Source organism: Papio anubis, chromosome 14 (genome assembly GCF_008728515.1).
Source record: "Papio anubis isolate 15944 chromosome 14, Panubis1.0, whole genome shotgun sequence".
NCBI classification, from domain to species: Eukaryota; Metazoa; Chordata; class Mammalia; order Primates; family Cercopithecidae; genus Papio; species Papio anubis.
Window position 1 is genome coordinate 80,182,836 of NC_044989.1, and position 20,235 is coordinate 80,203,070.

The 20,235-nt window shown below is 38.8% G+C and overlaps 1 protein-coding gene across 6 annotated transcripts in view; it reads left to right on the top strand.

Moving 5' to 3' along the window:
- CTNNA2 (catenin alpha 2) overlaps positions 1 to 20,235 on the top strand; it is a 1,322,067-nt gene that overhangs the window by 436,198 nt on the left and 865,634 nt on the right. The gene's annotated exons all lie outside the window — the stretch shown is intronic.

Consider the following 20,235-nt stretch of genomic DNA (forward strand, 5'->3'; position numbering starts at 1 on the left):
CCCAGGCGACAGAGCGAGACTCCATCTCAAAAAAAAAAAAAAAAAAAATCAGAATTCATTAAGCTGATAGTCAAACCACAGAGCATAAAAGTGTCATGTCCTCTAAAAGTCATTGTCTTAGTTCAGTGGTCCCCAACCTTTTTGGCACCAGGGAACCAGTTTTGTAGAAGATAGTTTTTCCTCAGACTAGGGGTAAGGGGATGGTTTCAGTATGATTCAAACACATTATATTTGTTGTGCACCTTATTTCTATTATTATTACATTGTAATATACAATGAAATAATTATACAACTCACCATAATGTAGAATCAGTGGGAGTCCTGAGCTTGTTTTCCTGCAACTGGATGGCCCCATCTGGGGATGACGGGAGACAGTGACAGATCATCAGTTATTAAATTCTCATAAGGATCTGGCAACTTAAATCCCTTGCATGCACAGTTCACAAGAGGGCCCACTCTCCTGTGAGAATCGAATGCCACCACTGATCTGACAGGAGGTGGAGCTCAGGCAGTAATGATGATGAGGAGTGGTTGTAAATACAGATGAAGCTTGGCTCACTTGCCTGCTGCTTACCTCCTGCTGTGACCAGTACCAGTCCATGGCCTGGTGGTTGGGGACCCTTGTTCTGGTTGATACAAAATTATCTTCCAAGCTGAGAATTCTCATTGCGACTGTTTTGCACATTTTAAAGCTAATTCTATATAATAGTTTTATGGCTATGATCACATCCTTATAAAAATCCCGTGTTAAAGATGTAACAATTTTATATGTTTTGTGCTAAAATGAGCCTTTGGATAAGTTAACCGCCCCTCCTTCCCTCCCCTCCTCTCCCCTCCCCTTCCCTTCCCCTCTTTTTTTTCTTTTCTTTTGATGGTGCCAGAGGGGATAGAGAAGACTTGCTATAGAATGAACTTTTGAAATTCATTTCTCTCTATTCCTCTTTCCTTTTGTCCATCCTCTCTCCTTCCCTTTCTTCCTTTCACTAATATTTATTAACTGCCTACAACATGACAGATGCTGAACTAAGCTTTTAAGGTTCAAAGAGAAAAGGTAGGGACATTAATCAGTTTGATATTTAAAAAAAATTGTCTTCAGCAGGTCCATCCACACTCTACTCCCCAACCCTGAAGACTCACTCTCTCAAGTGTCTGTGTTCCCACAGCTTGTTTGCTCACATAAAATTAGTTAAGGCATATGGTAGGCCTCTTTAATAAAAAGATGCAAAAAATACAGTACCTTAGAGAAGATGGCGAGATAGTGGTTTAATTCCATCTCAGATAACAGTTCAGAAGTGGATGCATGGTCTGGTGAGCGGCTCTCCCATCTTGAGCATGAGGCTTCAGCATGAGTCCAGGGTGTTTTGTTGACTCTCTCTCTGCCTTGCCTGTGAGCATCATGAGAACATGGAATATTTATTTTATTTTATTTTAAGAGACAGGGTCTCTTCTGTTGCCCAGGCTGGAGTGTGGTGACATGATCATACCTCACTGCAACTACAAACTACTGAGTTCAAGCGATTCTCCTGCCCAGTCACCGGAGTAGCTAGGACCACAGGCCCCTGTACCTGGCTATTTAAAAAAAAAAAAAAAAAAAATTTGTAGAGACAGGGTCTTACTATGTTGTGCAGGTTGGTCTTGAACTCCTGGTCTCATGTGATTTTCCCACCTTGGCCTCCCAAAGCATGTTCGCCCATTTTTACATACCTAATGATTAGCACCATATGAGATCATCAGTAGTATTAAAATGAATTTTTAAAAGTGTTCAAAAACTTTAATATAGCATTTTCAGTTGTTCTATCAAACATAACATATTATTCTAGGAACTTTATCTCACTCTGGGATTAGGTAAGTTTAGGGCTTGCTTGCTTACGATTTTCTTTCCTATAGACCTTCCATGTCCATTTACTTCCAGAATTGGAAGAATATTGTAAAAGGCATCTAGTCATGTGGAAACAGCCATGAAGACTGGAAAGATTGGAGTGAACAGCCGTAACCCATAAAATGGAAGTGTGAGTTAAGATGACTTTTTTAGGCACAAGTGACGGGAACCCAATCTGAATTAAGCAAGAGAGGATGGTGTTGTCAATCAAGAAAAATGACGAGATAAGTCTCAATCATTTTAGGAAGTTTATTTGCCAAAGTTAAGGATGCACTCCCATGACACAGCCTTAGGAGGTCCTGATGCCCAAGGTGGTCAGAGCACAGCTTAGTTTCATACATTTTAGGGAGACCTGAGACATCAGTCAATATACGTATGAAGTACGTTGCTCCCGTTCAGAAAGATGGGGACAACTTGAAGCCGGGAGGGGGCTTCTAGGTCTCAGGTGGGTGAGAGAAAAATGGTTACATTCTTTTGAGTTTCTGATAAGACTTTCCAAAGGTGGCAATCAGAATACGCATCTATCTCGGTAAGCAGAGGGGATGACTTTGAATAGAATGGGAAGCAGGTTTGCCCTGAGCAGTTTCCAGCGTAAATTTTCCTTTTAGCTTAGTGATTTTGGGGGCCCAAGATGTTTTTCTTTCACAGTATCTTATGGAGAATGGGGGTCTTAAGGCACCCACTGAGAGACCTCATGCAAAGCTGGAAACAAACATAGTGAGTCTTTCTGTGTTTCAATTCTGTTCCTTTCTGATATGTGCCAGACTGCTTTCATGCTGAAGAGTATCTATTGGTTTTTTTCTGTCCACTAGATAGATCCAACACAATCTGAGTTTTAACCAGAGAGAGCCAGAGTTAATTCACTACTTTCTTTGGGTTAGTGTAAAATCTTGGCTGCTGTATTATAGAAACTCTTGAGTCCCCTTTTGGTAGATTGTTTTCAGAGATGGCTGCTACACCTTCTCCCATGCTCTTTTGTAATGTGGTTTTCCGGCTTCTCTGATCAAGAGATCAAATGTTCCCTCTCTCGGAATCTGTGACCTGTCTTACATTTGCCTTAACTAACAAACTGATTGTGGCAGAAGTGGCACTGAGTGAGTTTTGCACCCGAGCCTCAAGAGACTTTTTAAGGTTTGTTTCTGCCCTGAGAGAATGAAGGCATAAAGGCCCCACATGAAAGACTAAGTAGAAAAAGAAGTGTGGCTTTCCCAGCTGATCCTAATCCCCTGCTGACAGCAGTGCTAATTGCTAAATGTGAATGTGGCCATTTGAACCTTCTAGGCTAGCTGACCCTGTAGTTGAATGCCTCTGTATTAGAAAGTTCAGAGAATACCCCCCATGTCTCCAGTCATGGGAGCTAGTAAATGGTTATTGTTTTAAGCCACTAACTTCTGGCATGTGGTTTTGTTTGTTTGTTTTTATTGTTTTAATGCAGCAATATGTAACTGCTAGACTCTTCTAGACACTGTGGGCCAGGAGTGGAGTCACACAGGAAAATGGGAGCTCCCTGGGTAATTGCATGTACATAGTACGGATTAAAGGCACTGTAGTTAACAGAGCTCTAGGAAATGGCTCTGAGAAGGCATGGTTACAGGCAAACAGGGCAATAATACTGAACTACAAAGTATATATTTCATTTGTTACTATCCACAAAACAGTCATAAGATAATTTTTTGAAATGAGCCCCAGAAAGCAATATTCAATTTGCACCATCTCTCTGGCCCAAAATTAGGAAATTTCTATTTCTTATTCCCTCTTTCACTTTCACCCCACTCACCAGGAAAGGGATAGATTCCTAAACCTTAGTGGCATGCAGAAACCTTTTTTCTGACCTTCAGCATTGGTAACTTTAGAGGGTGAATTGTTCCTATGTTGCAGATTGCATCAGTAACATTAGGGGTCATGTTTATCACCAATGAATATTTTAAAGCCATCCCTTTATGATTGGTCTATATGGTTAATACTGCTGAACTTATCTAGTTGGAACATTGCTTGGGAAGGGCGGGATATTCATAAGAAAGACTAAACAATAACAGCAGCTGCTGATAAATGGACAGTGTTGGGTTTCTCTCATTTGCTGTGGTTGACAAGGCGTGAATGACAGTTGGAAAACAGTTCTGGAAGAAGCAACAAAAGCCCTGGATCTTTTAATATTCTATTTTAAAAATTCTGCAGTCTTGTGGCATTTTGGTTGTAGAGGATACGGATAGAAATGGACAGTTGTATGTCTACTTAAGTTTTTAATTTCCTATTTTTAAGTTTTTCCTTTAGCAGTGCTACCATTGTATAATGATCTATTTAGTATATTTTGGCATCATTGATATTAGCATTTCTCAAGAGGCTATAACTAAGAGTAGAAAAATACAAAGGAACAAAGCATATTATAACCTAAATAAGTTAAATCATTTTTTAAAAAAATTATTTTAAGTTCAGTGGTAGATGTGCAGGAGGTGCAGGTTTATTACATAGGTGAACATGTGCTGTGGTGTTTTGCTGCACCTATCAATCAGTCACCGAGGTATTAAGCCCAGCATGCTTTAACTGTTAGTTAAAGCATTTAATAAAACAAAACAAAACTGAGGCCCATTGAGATTCAACTGTGAGGTAGAGGGCATGTGGAATATGGGAAAATTAGGCCATTTTTTTATGTTTTGAAAACAAAAAAAAAATGCCATTTTCTGTGTTATCTTTACTCTTGAGTTTTTTGTTGGTAGTTGTTGCATAGTAGACGGTTGCCATCGCTACCGCCTCCACCACCAGCTAAATACCACTCTTCAATGGTCATGAGAACTTTATTTCTTGTTGCATTTCTAAATTTACTATTGAAATCTCAAATTCTTCTTCTGACTCTTAATATTAGGAAGTACTTGAACTCTTAACTCACAGTACTCTCCATAGTTGGTAAGGGTCTGAGTGAGAGAGAATTCATCTAACTGCATACCCTGACAGTTACTCATGAACTGTATACATAGGCAAGAGTCATCCGATTATATTCCTCCCTTATGAACTGCAGATTTGGAAATTAGAGTCCAAAGGGTTTATTTAAACAGACAGCAAAGACATTCTGGCACAGTTTAAGGAAGACCAATAAACTTTCATCTGCCTGAAATTTTAAAATGTGAAATCCTCAAATAATGAAACTTTGAACACGGCTTTTGTTTATGTTTTTTGTGTATGCCTTAGATTAGTGTCTAATAAATTCCAACCAGTTAACTTTTGGAATTTTTTTTTAGATAAATAATGAATGACCAGGATACAGAAGTAGAAGGGTACTGTGTGATTCTTCTTGGCATGATAGTGTCTGGGTACCACCAAAGCAATATCCATGGTGACAGATATAAAATATCTTCATTATTACTAAGGGCTTTCTAAACTTATATTCTTTAAAAAGCTACACTGAAGGTCTAAGGTAAATCAGTTGCGTATGAGTCGGGAGGAAAAACCACTGTATAAATCAAAAGCAATCACTTAGACAATTAGGAGATGGCAGAGGCCATGAACTACCCAACTGGGATAGAATCATTGCCAAATATTTCTGCACATTCCAGCATTTAAATCCACTTATCATAAAGTAATTCTAAACTTCAGACTTATCGTTCCCTGGCTTGTTAATCATATTTCAAAAACAATGAAACAATGGCATCATATTTTTGTAATTATATTACATATTCTTTAATTGAGGACAGATGGCTGTTCTTATATTCCACAGAAAACACATTTCCTAATTATGGAGCCTAGGAGATAAAAGTATTAGCTTAATCTCCAACCCTTTCAGTTATTTGAGCCAAAGCCACATGGAGTTTGTTAAACAGCTCTGTCACATTGGTAATTGTTTTTTTCTGAGGAGCTAAGAGCATCTTCTGTGAATAACCTAGAGCGTGTAAGTACACATCATTAAAAATGCTCCCTTGGAATTAACTCACAACTTGATTTATGCGGGTTGGCCGACTCGTGTATGTGAGACCTGCTTGGGCTCCAGCTGCAGTTACACATATCTGTGGGACCAGTGACCCGACTTTCCAATCAGAGCTTTGTTGCTGTGACTGCTGCTATGGAGATTCACCACACACAAACCAGCTGAAGAGAAGGAAATTTATCTTAAGCTGGAGTAGGGTTCACAGGAATCTAAATAGGAACTGCTTACTATACAGCTGGGCCTCATGGGGCCCCTACCTGGAAAATTTAAGTGAAAGCAATCTGTCAACAACTGGATGATTACTATAAGAATAGCCAATATTTACTGAGCTCTTAGCCTATGCCAAACACTTGCTCTGTGTGTGTGTGTGTGTGTGTGTAGTGTATGTATTCATTTGCATTCCTTACTACATTATGACTAAGATACTCTCATCTTCCTTTATATATGGATGAGAAAACTGGTCCTCAGAGTAGCAGAGGGACTTAGCAAGGCCACAGGTTGGTAATTACTAGAACCGGAATTCAGATGCAGGTAGAGTGCCCTCAAGGCCCGCTTACTTCACCATTGCAGTGTGTTGTGTCCAGCAGAGAGCTTGCCCCGTTCTCTTCTCTGTGCAGAGCACTTGATGTTTGGGCATAAGATACGGAATTAAAACCCATCTTACCAAAACAAAAGTATGGGAATCAGACTTGATTTTATTAAATCAATTCTAGGATGGCAGGATTATTTCTCCAATTAGAGGAAAAATATATTATGCCCTAATTTCTAACCTATACTGTTTCTCCAAATGAGCTGGTGGCAAGATAACCAGGACAGGGTGAATAGATATTTGTAAAGAGGAAATGTCCAGGTAGCAACGGTCCACCAGTCATAGACTTATTTGCATGGTTTTTTTTTTTTTTTTTGGTACTTGTTTTGTCAGAGACAAGAATAAAAGAAAATGATTTATGTGAAATTCACATAAAACAAATGGCATGTGATTGCGTGATCTGTCTATATCAAATAGTTGTGCCTCATCCTTCCTAATAGGAAGGATGGAAGGATAGGAAAAGCCTTTTCAGCTGGGTGTGGTGGCTCATGCCTGTAATTCTAACACTTCGGGAGGCCGAGGCAGGTGGATTGCCTGAGCTCAGGAGTTCGAGACCACCCAGGGCAACATGGTGAAACCCCTTCTTTACTAAAAATACAAAAAAAATTAACTGAGTGTGGTGGCACACGCCTCTAGTCCCAGCTACTTGGGAGGCTGAGGCAGGAGAATGGCTTGAGCACCAGAGGTGAAGGTTTCAGTGAGCCAATATTGCACCACTGCACTCCAGCTTGGGCTACAGAGTGAGACTCTGTGGGAAAAAAAAAAAAAAAAAAAGACTTATTCATGACTTTTGTGTTCCATTATATCATTAGGTACTTTTTCTGCATGGATTCTAGTTTTTCTCATTTAATGTGTTAGTATGTCTATTACATTCCTAAATATTTTGTTGAACCATTCTTGAATTCATGGGGAAAAAAACCTACTTGGTCATGATGACTGTATATATAAGTATATGCAGTCATATATGTACACATGCATACAACATATATGTGTATATATATACATACACATATACTCGTAACATATGTACTTTTTAAATACTTTCATATATTTTACTTGTTGATATTTCAGATAATTGCATCCATGTTAATACATGGAATTAGATTACATTTTCCTTGCCTTTCTCTTTTTCTCTGTCTCCTCTCTCTTCTCACTGTGACATATATCTCGTAGACAAGAAGTTGTTTTTACATAAAGTAAGAGAAACAATTTAAGGTTTTTATGCCAGTTTGAAAAACCAAAGTTATTAGATAGATATTTAAACCACAACCATTTAAAAAGGTAAAAATCATGCTTAGTTTGCAGGCACTATTAAAACAAGTGGCAGTCCGAGTGCGGCCCACGGGCCATAGTTTGCTAATTCCTGTCCTAGGGCCCTAACACATAGGGCCATTCCACTGGTTAGAAAACATTTATTTATTCCAGCCAAGAGAAGGCTCATTTGCCAAGTTAGGCATTTATAATGGCAGATACCTCACTTTGTTGATGTGAAACATTTACATCTGAAATTCTGTTGTTGTTGTTGTTTTTCCATTTGCGTGACTTGTCATTTGAAAGATCTTTTTAATGGGGAAAAAATGTCTTGAGGTTGGAACTGCCTTTCAGGAAGAAAACTTCCAGGGTGATTTTGACAGCCAACAATAGATGGGAGTCTCCTGGAGTATCCAAGGGTGACTGGCCTCTTCAAGAGGTTTTGCAAGGGCTCATCCCCCTTCTCTGTTTCTGCCAGGCAGTGGCGGTGAGAGCAGACCTGAAGAAAGACACCTGGATAACAGGTCAAGAATCCAGTGGGAGGGTGCAGATGGCCTGAGATGAATCTAGTGCCGGCCTAGAGCATATAAGTAGCATATGGACTAACGGACACATGTCATTCTTTCTTTTCATCCCCGTCCTACCCTTATTAACTTTGTCCTCTGTGCTTTCTACTTTTTTACTTTTTTCCCTATTGTTGTTTTCAGTTTTTGTGAAACATGATCTCACTCCATGCACTGAAATGTAAACAGACTTTTTTAGCAGCAGACAGTTTTAATATACTGGACTTTCCTGTAGTCTTTATAGTACCCATGATGACCCTGGATGTATTATCCAAAGTAGAAAATGACCAGATGACAGTCACACAGAGTGCAGCTGTTGCAGGATGAGCTTGAAAGTTCACCCTTACCTGATGATCATGTAAAAGAAAAATAACATTCTAAGCCTCCCAGCCATCTGAATGGACTCCTCCTCCTGGTCCAAGGCATTCCAAAATTAACCAAAAAACTAGTTCAGGCCATGATGGGAGGCTGGAGCTAGACATGCCTCATTATACCCTTCTGCCTTTTGGAATTACTGCTAGAACAGACTCTTTAAGTCTGATAAGAGACATTTACAATCTATTCTCTCTGAAGCCTGCTACCTGGAGGCTTCATCTGCATCATAAAACTTTGATCTCCACAACCCCTTATTGTAACCCAGACAGTCCTTTCTATTAGTAATAACTCTTTCAACCAATTGCCAATCAGAAAATCTGTGAATCTACCTATAACTTGGAAGCCCGGCTTCCTCCTGTCCTGGCTTTCCAGACCGAATCAATGTACATCTTACATGTATTGACTCACACCTTATGTATCCCTAAAATGTATAAAACCAACTTGTGGCCCAGCCACCATGGCCACATGTTCTCAGCATCTCCTAAGGGCTGTGTCATGACCATTGGTCAGTCATATTTGGCTCAGAATAAATCTCTTCAAATATTTTGCAGTTTAACTCTTTTTATGAACCATCACATTTGACTACTAGACATCTGAGGAACTTTGGAGACCTCAAAGAATCTTAGAGATCTTCCAGCTCAGCAGTTTTTAAGACTTTTGTCTGGGGAATACAGACCTCTCTGAGATTCTGAGGAAAACTAAGGATTCTCTTTCCCCCACAAACATACAGAAACACAACACACACTCAAACACATTATATACAACTTCAGTTTCCTGAATTCCCTGTGAACCACCCTTTATGGTATCTACTTTAAGAATGCCTGATCTGCTCTAATCCCCTAAATGGCCTAAGGAGGGTAAGACATTAGCTAAGCAAGCAATCCTTTCTCTTACTTCAGATAGGAAGACAATGCTATCTATTATAAATTATGTTCAATTTCTGCACTTACTGTTTAGAAGTGTCTTTCTACTTCATAAATTCATGCAACTTATACTTTGCTCATACTTGATTCAAATTTTTCTTTGTAAATATAATGAAGCATCCAAAGGTAGTCTTTTCTTTGTTTTAAGCACTGACTTATAAAAACAAAGTTTTAAAAAAAGAAAAGTAATAAAGATGTATTAGTATTACAGAAAAAGGGTCCCAATCCAGACCCCAAGAGAGGGTTCTTGGATCTCATGCAAGAAAGAATTCAGGTCAAGTCCATAGAGTAAAGTAAAAGCAAGTTTATTAGAAAAGTAAAGGAATAAAAGAATGACTACTCCATAGACGGAGCTAGACCTGAGGGCTGCTGGTTGCTCATTTTTATGGTTATTTCTTGATGATATGCTAGACAAGTGGTGAATTATCCGTGCCTCCCCTTTTTATAGGATAGCTTCCTGATGTTGCCATGGCATTTGTAAACTGTCATGGCACTGGTGGGAGTGTAGCAGTGAGGACGACCGGAGATCACTCTCGTCACCATCTTGGTTTTGGTGGGTTTTAGCTGGCTTCTTTACTGCAACCTGTTTTATCAGCAAGGTCTTTAGACCTGTATCTTGTGCTAACCTCCTATCTCTTCCTATGACTTAGAATGTCTTAACCTTCTGGGAATGCAGCCCAGTAGGTTTCAGCCTTATTTTACCCAGCTCCTGTTCAAGATGGAGTTGCTCTGGTTCAAATGCCTCTGACACTGGGAGCTTTAATGTATAGCCCATTTGCCAAAAACAGTACGAGACATGCTCTTATGAGATGTTGCTAATTAATGGTTTCTTAAATATAATCGATTTTTATTTTTTACTTTTTGAAAGATCAAAAAGTATTTGATAGCTGCTTTATGTAAAACTATCTGAACTGGAAGTAAACAAATAATAAAATGTAGCAGCTTTCTGCAGAAATTCAAATTTAAGGAAACTCTGGGGCAATTATATGTAAAACTGATTATAATTTATATCTCTGTGTGTGTAAAATAACAGTTATGAAATGGCTTCATTTGAAAGCAAAACACACAAGTAGTTAGTCCAAAATCATATATTTCTCAAATTATGAGATCCAGAGAAGCTGAAAGACTGAATTTAAACAATTTAAACTCTACATAAGAACTGTGAAATACTTTCTCTTCTTTATTGTTTACTCAATAATATTTTAAGGGAATCTAAAAATAATCAGAACTAGCTCACTAAATCCTTTTCCTTTTACACCTACTCTGTTTAAATGGAAAAGTCTGAAATTTCATATTTGTACATGGATTTATAGTGCTTGAAGTGAAATAATATTTTCTGGTTTAGTGGCATTTATTGCTTCTCAAATCTTCAAATTTTTTAAGGTTATATTTCCAATAATTATGTTTAAGTTTATATATAAAATGAAAATTAATAAGCAAACTTTAGAAGAGTTAGCCAACTTAAAGCACTATTGCTTACCTTCTTTTATTTTTATTTTTATTTTTTTTGAAGAGTGAGTTTTGCTCTTTTTGCCCAGTCTGGAGTGCAATGGTACAGTCTTGGCTCACTGTAACCTTCACCTCCAGGGTTCAAGTGATTCTCCTGTCCCAGCCTCCCAAGTAGCTGGGATCACAGGTGCACGCCACCATGCCCAGGTAATTTTTGTATTTTTAGTAGATATAGGGTTTCATCATGTTGACCAGGCTGGTCTCAAACTCCTGACCTCAGGTGATCTGCTGCCTTGGCCTCCCAAAGTGCTGGGATTACAGGCGTGAGCCACCATGCCTGGCCTGCTTGCCTTCCTTTACATGTGCTCTCAACTTCAAGATTTTCTGTACCATTTAACTTGGAAGAAGATAAATTTTCTTCTCTTCCCCCAGAAATGCAGTGTAGTGATACTGGCTGTCTTCCTGCTTGGGCAGGTTGCCTAAGTACTTAATTGTTCAGTCTCTACTTAAGAATCACTTTGCTGAACAATGAAATGCAACTGCTTCTAGGGTAGAATGCAGCAGCTATTGAGCAGCATAAGCCCTACTACTGGTCAGTTGGGGCCTGGCAAGGGGAAGAGCACAAATCCATCTCCAAGAAAGGGAAGAAATTGACAGCCAATGGAATTTTTAGTTTTTGCAGATTGGCTCTGCACCAGCAATATTCTCGTTTAGTCCATGTCATCTCTTTCATAACTTTAGTGTGTTTTCTTCCTTCTTTCTTGACAGAGTTAGTTTATTATTATTGTTATTATTATTTTGGTCTTCTGCCAATTTCCCTCCCCCTTTCTAGTTAATTCCCCTAATTGTCAGCAATTTTGCTCAGTAATTTTTGGTTTCAAGTCAGCTTTCAACCAGAGTTGTCTGTTGAATATTTAGAATTAATCTTGACATTTTATGTCCCTCTGTGCTTGCTGATGGAGATTCTTTAACTTACTGAGGGAGAGTAAGTGGCTTATAGAAATCATAGGTCTGCCAGGAGCTGGAAACCGTGTGCCAGTAGTGACCAGGGACAGAATCAGAGGCTTAGAGAGCTTTCTAGTTAATTAGATTTCGTCACATGACCTTTGTGACTCAGCCAATTGCAAGAAATAATGAGACACACAAACCCAGGCCAGAGGCCTTCTGCTAGTATATCTAGTTAGCAGAAGTGGAATCTCTACTAGGATTATGACGACAGGGCCCTTGTCAACTGCACCTTTTCCAGAAATCCCTCCTAAGCTTTCCCAATGTAAATTTATTTCTCTCTTCTCTGAACTTCTCTGGACTTCTTTCATTCTTTATACTTGGAAACTCATCACACATAATTGTGTGGATTCCTTTTGTTAAACTCTGCAGAGGAATCTTGAGTGGGAAGAGTGGCTTACCTTCTCATCCTCTAATTTTCACTCTGTCTTAATTTTTACATAAATTTGATCATTCTTTTCCCTACCATGTTCATCTCCAGGACTTCCCTCCCTTCACTCTCATCCCCTCATCCCTCTGCTATGTTTCTCCATGTCTTCCCTGCCAACGTGTACCTTCTCAAAACACACACACACACGCATGCATATCTCAGTACATTTAATAGAATTTGTTCATTTTCCCATCTGGATTGTAAAGAGGGTTTCTTAACTTTCGCAGATCTATCACATTAAATTGCCTACAGTTGTTACTAAAAACTCTTGAGATATATATGGAATAATTCATTCAACATTTATTGAGCCTTACTTTGTGCATTTCACAGCAGCTTCTTGCCAGGAAGAAACCTATGTATTTTGAAGTTCTAGTGTTAAACAACTGTATTTTAGCTTTATGATTAAATTAAAATGGGGATTAAGTTTTTCTTCTGCTCATATTGAAATAAGTGACTGGAATAGATCAGGGTTTATGTGGACAGGAATCTCACTTAGCAAACAGTAGGCTGATGATTGACAGCACAGTCACCCTCTCTCTGTTCCTCAAACCCCACTTCCAGTGGTCATGTCTTAGGACAAGACACTTATTCAGAACCAGAACTGGCTTTATGCTGCTAATTCTTAATATTCCACAGGCTTATTGTTGGTTAAAGACCTGCATATTGAAATGCCTCTAAGTTAAGGTTGATATATTCCCCAACCCTAAAGGCTGTAGTTCCCCTGGGCACAGTTATGACCACAGGAACTTCTCTTGTAACACTCAACCTGCAGGTAATTTATCTAACTTATGATTTTATTTAGCAGCTCTACCCTGGTGACTCTTACATTTAAACCTTTGCCTGTATCTTTCCTGAGAACTACAGACTCACATATCCAACTGCCTACTAGATAGCTCTGTTGGGGTGTCTAGAAGGCATATCAAACTTAAGAAGTTCAAAGCCAAATTCCTGTTTTTTCTCCCCAAACGTGCTCTTGCTCCAGTTTTCTGTATATCAATTCTAATTTCTCACGTTGTATTTGGAGTCATACTCAACTCCTCTCTCTAATAACCCTCATCTTTTCTATCTTCAAACTCTTGGCTCTACCTTCCATATATACTCAGAATTAGTAGAATGTAATATATTCAATTGATGGCATATTATGTAGCAGAGAACAAAATACATATATATATATATATATAAACATGGATGAATCTCATAAATGTAATGTTGAAAAAAAGCAGTGAGACACAAATATGCAACCCATGCTTTTATCTATATAAAGGAAAAAAACAGGCAAAACTTACTTATGCTACTAGAAGTCAGGTTGCCCTTGAAGCTTAGTGACTGGAAGGCACTGTATGGGAGCTTCCAGATGTTTACTTGGTCAAAATTAAGCTATATATTGATCATATGTGTACTTTTTTGTATATGATACCTCTGTAAAAATAGTATGGACTTGCCTTTCTACCTCTCTGATCCAAACAACACCATCTCTTAACCGGATCCTGGGGATGCCCTCCTATTTGCTTCTCTTTCTACACCATGCTCTTCTCAGTGTGTAGCCAGAGTGATCTTCTAATATGTAACTGTTTTTGTGCCACTTCTGTTCAGAAGTTGCCAATGGCTTTCCATCTTTTGCAAGGTAGAAGCCAAAGGCCTTACAGGCCCCACCTGTTCTATACTGTACTCAGTTCTCTGGATTCACTTCCTCTTGCTCAAGTCCCTCCTTTCTGTGCTCCAGCCACATTGACCACACAGTTCATTGATGCCAACCATCTTTCATCCTCAGGACATTTCTGCTGTCTTGTGACACTAACTTAAGTGCTCTGTCCCTAAATGCATTTAGGGTTTGCTCCCTCAGGCATTCTACTCTCTGCTGTAGTTTTTTCTTGCCAGCAAGGCCTCCCATGACCATTCTGTATGAAATAGCACCTCTGCTGATCTCACCCATGTTAACACACTTTGTTTTTTTCCACAGGAAAATGATTCTGTGAACAGCTGTATTTCTAATTTGTTATCCGTTATTTTTCTATCTTTTCCAGAATATTGAATCCACGAGGGCAGGGATATTTAGTGTGTGTTTGTTTGGTGCCTGCCTTTTTGTATTTTCACTGCCTAGAGAAGTGCCTGACACAGCTAGCTGGACTTTAGTGAATATTTGTTGAATAAATAAAAACAACTGGGAAACAGGTACTCCATTGTAACTGAGAAAATGGGCAAGAACTACAGTACTTACTAGATCCTGTGATATGGTATTTCTAACTTTAAAAGAAAAAAATTAAAGAAATAGCCACTTGCATGATATTATTTGTATGCTCTTTACAATTGCTATATACAAATGCTAACAAAAGGGAAAACTCAGCTAAATTATTCTAAATTGAGGGAAGAAGGAGGTGGGCAGGAGAGAAGATCCCAATCTCCTGTTAAGGGTGGTCTTGCATATTCCATAGGGAAGCACATTGTTATTGATTGGAAGGGGTCTTATCCCATTTCCCATGTTGAAATATGAAAATGTTTGGAAAAACACCAACAGGTGCTTCAGTATGATTTAATACATATGGAAAACAGATGACCATGTTAACATGAAATGATATTTAAGTAGAAAAGCAGAATGAAGAATAGTAAGTAGACATGGGTTATATTCTTTTTATTTTATTCATTAACATTAATAAAGGTGGAAAGAATAAGATGTAAGTTTTATTTTTGACTCAAAATACAGGGCTTCAGCTGATAAATTTTCCAGTAGAAAAAGACCTTTTTTTCCCCCAATTTTACACATGTACTATAAAATGTAAGGTAATGGATTAAACACACCCTGCTTTAAGATTTACTGTTGAAACGCATATCATATTTTTGCCTCAAGAATAAATGAATTAAGTAGAGGAATTTTTTGTCTTTTTTGGATGTGTTGGGGGAATAGGCATTCTTTCCAGAAGAGTGGGCAGAGGTGAAACCAGTTGCCACACTTTAATTATAATGATAGTAGACTCTCTTCAGGTACCTTAGAATACACTAAGAAATTCAGCTGAGATTTACCTGTCTTCAGCTAAGATTTACCCTGCAACACTAGAGAACTTTCTAGAGGAGTACCTTCCCATACCTATTTAATTGTGGTGCTTACTAATATGTCATTCAGCAACAATTTCTTATAAGTACTCCCCAACCTGCTACTTTTTGCTTCATTTCCCATTGTCTAACAAATTTAATTTCACAGGATTTCTCAATCTGACAACCCATTGTCACCAAATAAATACAATCATTCCTGCCTCTGAACTGTTTATCCATCTGGAAACTTCACTTTGCTCCTTTCTTACTTTAAATGCCCATTTTTGTCTTCAGGACGTTGAATGATCCATCAAATCCAATCCCTCAACATGCCTTGGCATTATCTCCCCTATAACCTCACTCATTCCTGCCTCTGTGTTCTTCACCCTTATGGAAAACTCATTTTAATTAATTATAAAAAATTATGTCCAAAACCAGTAAGATGACTTCCTTGAAAAAGGTGCTAAGTGATCCTAGCTTCAAAATAATCACCACCTTTCTTTGTATTGCCATGATTTTAAAAATAAATTATAGTATTGCACACTGTATTTACTTCATTTGCTTTTGTCTTTATATACTTATAACTTTTTTCCACTTTCTATTTTTGCAGCTTCATAAAAAATTGAGATCATATGATCTGATCTTTGTTGTTGTTGTTGTTGTTCCTAATATATTCCTTTTTTAAATATATACTTTAAGTTCTAGGGTACATGTGGTACACCCATTAACTTGTCATTTACATTAGGTATATCTCCTAATGCTATCCCTCCCCTCTCCCCCAATAGGCCCCAGTGTGTGATGTTCCCCTTCCTGTGTCCAAGTGATCTCAATGTTCAATTCCCACCTGTGAGTGAGAACATGCCATGTTTGGTTTTCTGTTCTTGTGATAGTTTGCTGAAAATGATGGTTTCCACAGCTGCATCCATGTCCCTACAAAGGACATGAACTCATCCATTTTTATGGCTGCATAGTATTCCATGGTGTATATGTGCCACATTTTCTTAATCCAGTCTGTCACTGATGGACATTTGGGTTGATTCCAAGTCTTTACTATTGTGAATGGTGCCACAATAAGCATACGTGTGCATGTGTCTTTATAGCAGCATGATTTATAATCCTTTCGGTATATACCAAAAGATTATATATATAATGGGATGGCTGGGTCAAATGGTATTTCTAGCTCTAGATCCTTGAGGAATCGCCATATTGTCTTCCACAGTGGTTGAACTACTTTACAGTCCCTCCAACAGTGTAAAAGTGTTCCTATTTCTCCACATCCTCTCCAGCACCTGTTGTTTCCTGACTTTTTAATGATTGCCATTCTAACTGGTGTGAGATGGTATCTCATTGTGGTTTTGATTTGCATTTCTCTGATGGTGAGTGATGATGAGCATTTTTTCATGTGTCTGTTGGCTGTATGAATGTCTTCTTTTGAGAAGTGTCTGTTCATATCCTTTGCCCACTTTTTGATGGGGTTGTTTGTTTTTTTCTTGTAAATTTGTTTGAGTTCTTTGTAGGTTCTGGATGCTAGCCCCTTGTCAGATGAATAGATTGCAAAAATTTTCTCCCATTCTGTAGGTTGCCTGTTCACTCTGATGGTAGTTTATTTTGCTGTGCAGAAGTTCTTTAGTTTAATTAGATCCCATTTGTCAATTTTGGCTTTTGTTGCGCTTGCTTTTTGTGTGTTAGACATGAAATCCTTGCCCATGCCTATGTCCTAAATGGTATTAGCTAGCTTTTCTTCTAGGGTTTTTATGGTTTTAGGTTTAACATTTAAGTCTCTAATCCATCTTGAATTAATTTTCGTATAAGGAGTAAGGAAAGGATCCAGTTTCAGCATTCTACTTATAGCTAGCCAATTTTCCCAGCACCATTTATTAAATAGGGAATCCTTTCCCCATTTCTTGTTTTTGTCAGGTTTGTTAAAGATCAGATGGCTGTAGATGTGTGGTATTATTTCTGAGGACTCTGTTCGGTTCCATTGGTCTCTGTTTTTGTACCAGTCCCATGCTGTTCTGGTTACTGTAGCCTTGTAGTATAGTTTGAAGTCAGGCAGCATGATGCCTCCAGCTTTGTTCTTTTGGCTTAGGATTGTCTTGGCAATGTGGGGTCTTTTTTGGTTCCATATGAACTTTAAAGCAGTTTTTTCCAATTCTGTGAAGAAAGTCATTGGTAGCTTGATGGGGATGGCATTGAATCTATAAATTACCTTGAGCAGTATGGCCATTTTCATATTGATTTTTCCTATCCATGAGCATGGTATGTTCTTCCATTTGTTTGTGTCCTCTTTTATTTCACTGAGCAGTGGTTTGTAGTTCTCCTTGACGAGGTCCTTCACATCCCTTGTAAGTTGGATTCCTAGGTATTTTATTCTCTTTGAAGCAATTGTGAATGGGAGTTCATTCATGATTTGGCTCTCATTTGTCTGTTACTGGTGTATAAGAATGCTTGTGATTTTTGCACATTGATTTTGTATCCTGAGACTTTGCTGAAGTTGTTTATCAGCTTAAGGAGATTTTGGGCTGAGACGATGGGGTTTTCTAAATATACAATCATGTCATCTGCAAACAGGGACAATTTAACTTCTTCTTTTCCTAATTGAATACCCTTTATTTCTTTCTCTTGCCGGATTGTTGTATCTCTGCCAGCCTTTGTTATCAGGATGATGCTGGTCTCATAAAATGAGTTAGGGAGGATTCCCTCTTTTTCTGTTGATTGGAATAGTTTCAGAAGGCGTGGTACCAGCTCCTCCTTGTACCTCTGGTAGAATTCGGCTGTGAATCATCTGCTCCTGGACATTTTTTTGGTTGGTAGGTTATCAATTATTGCCTCAATTTCAGAGCCTGTTATTGGTCTATTCAGGGGTTCAACTTCTTCCTGGTTTAGTCTTGGGAGAGTGTATGTGTCCAGGAATTTATCCATTTCTTCTAGGTTTTCTAGTTTATTTGCATAGAGGTGTTTATAGTATTCTCTGATGGTAGTTTGTATTTCTATGGAGTCGGTGGTGATATCCCCTTTTTTTTTCTTTCTTTCTTTTTTTTTTTTTTTTGAGATGGAGTCTCGCTCTGTCGCCCAGGCTGGAGTGCAGTGGCCGGATCTCAGCTCACTGCAAGCTCCGCCTCCCGGGTTTACGCCATTCTCCTGCCTCAGCCTCCCGAGTAGCTGGGACTACAGGCGCCCGCCACCTCGCCCGGCTAGTTTTGTGTATTTTTTTAGTAGAGACGGGGTTTCACTGTGTTAGCCAGGATGGTCTCGATCTCCTGACCTCGTGATCCGCCCGTCTCGGCCTCCCAAAGTGCTGGGATTACAGGCCTGAGCCACCGCGCCCGGCCCCGGTTGTGATCTTTATAGTACTAAAGTGCTATACAATTAGAGGAGCCCAGTGAGTTAGCCGAGACTTTTTGTACATAATGCAGAAGACATGGGGAGGAGCAGTAAAGATGAGCTTAGTAGGGTTGTTTGTATTGTTCATAAAAGATGAAGTAAGCAAGTTGGTTAATTTAACAATATCAGAGTTATTATCATTGTGTTCGTTTCCTATTGCTACTGCAACATGTTACTACCCGCTTATTGGCTTAAACAACATTAATTTATTATCTTATAGTTCTGAAAGTCAGAAGTTTAAACTCAGTTTCACATGCTAAAGTCAAGATGTTGGCAGGCTGGTTCCTTCTGGGAAGTGTCAGCGAGAATTTATTTCCTTGCCTTTTCCAACTTTTAGAGGCTACTGTCTTCCTTGTTTCATGGCCCCTTTTTTGCAATGGCATCACTCCTTCCTCTGCTACCATTGTCACATTTCCTTTTATCTATTGATCCTCTTTCCTCTGTCTTATAAAGACCCTTCGAATGACACTGGGCCCACCTAGTCAATCCTGAAAATCTTCCCCTCTCCAGACCTATAGTTTAACCACATATGCACGATGCCTTTTGCTTTATAAGGTAACAAATTCTCGGGTTACGAGTATGAGGACATGGACATTTTGGAGGAGGGTCATTATTTTGGCTATCACAATCCCTACTGGTGCCAATCTTACTCACTTAAATGAATGTGAAAGAGGTTACCCTGAGTACACTAGAGGGTATGTCCGATGTGTGGATTTTATCCCTAGGGCATGTCACTACAGACAAATAGTTTGAGATCTTCTCTTTTGTGTCAAGAAGTTTGGAAACTATCTGTTAGGCAATGGTGAATTCTCAGTGCTTTCCAAGCAGGTAAAGAACCTGCTCAGTTCTATATTTTAGAAAAATAACTGATCGCAGAATGAGATTGATGGGAGCTCAGACTCGCATGGCGGAAAGCCTAAACTCAGAAATAATGGCAATGGAATTGGAGTGCAGGCAGATGTTGCAGAGACATTTCAGAGAGGATCCTGTGTGGACTTGGAAGTTTTTGCAGAGAGGTAAGAATATAGAGGATACCTTTTGAAGTTTTTAGCTTAGGTGGCAATATAAGAAATGACAGCGTTAATGAGTTTGAATAAATTCAGTTATAAACACCTATGAGAAATGTCTCTGTCAGCTTCAGAATCAGAGGTTGGCAGTTATGTTGCAGAAAACATACTGCACTCAGATTTACAAATATGTATTTGGACTTAACTGGAAAGGTTAAGAGACACCTACTTCCGTGAGAGGACTCAAGAGTGGTTGCATGCATGCACAAATACATGTCCATATGCATACATGTATACCTCCAAACATACATATGTATACATGCACATACATCCATGCACACAATTTACTAACCTTAGCGAGCAGGGCATAATAGCATAAATCATCAAAACTTCCAGGTATCAGTGCTGTTTTGAATACAGATATTGCTTACATTTCA